This window comes from Nestor notabilis, unplaced genomic scaffold (assembly GCF_000696875.1).
Source record: "Nestor notabilis isolate BGI_N333 unplaced genomic scaffold, ASM69687v1 scaffold20685, whole genome shotgun sequence".
Classification (NCBI taxonomy): domain Eukaryota; kingdom Metazoa; phylum Chordata; class Aves; order Psittaciformes; family Psittacidae; genus Nestor; species Nestor notabilis.
In genome coordinates, this window is record NW_009928283.1 from 10,538 (window position 1) to 13,475 (window position 2,938).

A 2,938-nucleotide genomic window follows, 5' to 3' on the forward strand; every position below is an offset into this window, starting at 1 on the left:
GCCAGCAAGAGGCAGCGGGTGGTTGCTGCTGCCTGTGGGGCTGCACTGGCACAGGCCCCGTGTCCTCCTCCTGGCCCTGCATCCCTCAGCCCATTCCCGGTCCTGCCCACATCGCTCCAGCATCCTTGGTGCCAAACCTCTCCGCCTAGAAGGGCTCCGGTGTCCCCAAGCACCACAGTGATGCCCACAGCTCCCCCGCGCCCCACAGTCGCTGCCACTTGGGAAGATGCTTTTCCAGCTCCCATTCCTGGGATGAACGAAGATAAAACCTCACAGAGGTCCTGGGATGCTGCTGTGCTGGTGGGTGTAGCGCTGGGAGCACTTGGAGATGCTCAGGTGATGCTGGGGAGCTGCCCCGCACTTCTCATCCCAAAGGAATCCCGCTGCGGGAGCGAGGAGGACCGAGGTGGGCCCGTTTCTGCTGCTCCAATGGACCCTCTCCCTGCATCACTTTGGGCTGTAGGACACAAGGGAGCAGCCTGCCATGGCCAGGAGGCTCCAGGCCATCCAGAGGAATCACCATCAGTGGGGTTCCCTGCACCCCAAATACCCCAAACCCGCTGGCAGAGACACTGCAGCATCCTCCACAGCATCACCCTCACCCAAACAGCCTCCTGCTCCTCCCTGGGGCCCGCGCATCCCTCCGGATGCTTCTGCCCTTGGATCCCACTCCCAGGACAGGCTCCCTCTGGCTAAGGGGGGCAGCACGTCGGGATACTCCGCTTCCACCCGGAGCACTGGGAATGGGAACAAAACGAGCGGAGAAGAAAGGGAAGGGCAAGGAGAGGGGTGGAGAGGAGGGGCAGGTGTCAGCAAGCTGCCTCCAGCCATCTGCTGCCAGCTCGGGGCCTCCGGGGCCCCCCAGCTCCGTGTCTGATGGGGACAAGGCTGGCTCTCGAGGGGGGGGACACAGGGACACGTTGTGCCATCGCATCCCCCACCTGAGCGCAGCCCCTTTGGGGAGCTCCGGAGAGGGATGCTCATCCCTGGTCCTCCCTCCATGGGGCTGCCTGGGGGCCTTTGTCACAGCTGAGCTATGGGGGGGGCTCATGAGGGTTCGACCCCTGCTCATTGGGTGGAGGGAAGGTTGGGGTATGCCCTGAGCTCCCCCCAAGCTGGCCTGATGGGTCCCCTCGTGTCCCCCCTGAAGTGTGCCAGCGCCTCAGCACCCTCACAGGGCAGAGCTTCTGCCTCAGAGCTCATCTCAGTCTCCCCTCTGGCAGGTTCAAGCCATTCCCCTTGTCCTGTCCCTCCATCCCTTGTCCAAAGCCCCTCTCCAGGTTTCCTGGAGCCCCTTTAGGCACTGGAGCTGCTCTAAGGTGTCCCCTTCAGGAGCCTTCTCTTCTCCAGCTGCCCCAGCCCAGCTCTCTCAGCCTGGCTCCAGAGCAGAGCTGCTCCAGCCCTCGCAGCAGCTCCGGGGCCTCCTCTGGCCTCGCTCCAGCAGCTCCACATCCCTCTTGTGCTGATGCCCCAGAGCTGGATGCAGGGGGGGTCCAGAGCTTCTCATCACCCATCACCCCCAAGGAGAGGTTCCCCCGTCTTTTAAAGGATGGGTGCTGAAAATCCAGGGTCCTAAGCAGAGGAATTCTCCATCCCAGAGTTGGCCTTTCCCTGGGGCCCATCATAAGGAGATCAGGGTCTGTGGTAGGTGCATCCTTCATCCTCACCAAGAGGGATGCGGGAGGGATGCTGAAGGGATGCAAGAGGGATGCAAGAGGGATGCAGGAGGGATGCTGAAGGGATGCAAGAGGGATGCAGCTCCTTATCCCAGCTCATCTGCTGGGTCTCACCCTTGGAAATAGCTGAGCTTTCTGAAGGGATCCCTCCAGGATTCACCCTGGCACAGCCCAGGCCCTGGGTACCACCATCACTAGAGCCTCTGCAAAGGGAGGATGAAGAGGGTCACAGCTCCACCGGAGCCCCCAGAAGGCAAAGCCTGCTGCATCAGATCCTAATCCAAGAGCCTTGGGGAGCGTGGAGGCTCTAATCCCCTCCGTAAACGATACGGCACTAACTACCCCGATGGGACTCCGGCCACATCTGGTAGGAGAAACCCAGCTCTACCTTTGCTAAGAGGATGAGGATACAGAGGGGAATATGCCACAAACCCTGTTTTATCCACCCTGATCCCATGTCTGAGCTGGCCGGATGGGACGGTTTAACGGTTGCACTTGATGATCTTAAAGGCCTTTTCCAACCTCACTGATTCCATGATCTCCACCTGGACTACAACCTAAATCACCTGCAAATGAGCTCTGCAGCCAGCACTGAGGGCTCGGAGCCCCTGATCCTGCCATGGGTGCTGCAAGGCCCGCGTCGTGCCTCAGTTTCCCCCCGGGGCTGCCGGGCTCGTGCCTCGCGCCGCGGTGCAGCCGCTTTTGTGCTGCTCCGGCTCTTTGAGGGAGCACAAAGAGGGGACCCGGCGGCACAGATGGACCCTTTCAGAGGGAAGCGGCTCCTTTCTCCGTCTGGCTCTGCCTCCGTCGCAATCCCCCTTAATTGAATCCACACTTTCATAGCTCATTACCCCCCTGATGGATTGGATTAGCCTGCGCCAGCCTCGGCGGGGAACAGTTGGCTGCTCCGCGTCCCCCCGGGCAGCAGCAGAGAGGGGTGGAAGGGGGCCCCCAGCGTCCCGGGCCGCTCAAAAAAAAACAGCCACGCCCACGGCTCAACGGCCGTATCCAGCTGCGGTCCAGCCCCAGCCCCACACCGCGGGCACAGTGCAGGGGAGTGCGTGGTCCTCACCATGCTCTGTGGGGTGCTGGACCCCTCTAAGTGACACGATGGGGTCCTGGGTTTCCCCCGTGCTGTTACTTTGATGATACAAGAGCATTCCTGGGATGCTGAAGGGATGCGAGAAGGATGCGGGAGGGATGCGGGAAGGGATGCAGGAGGGATGAAGGAAGGGATGCAGGAGGGATGAAGGAAGGGATGC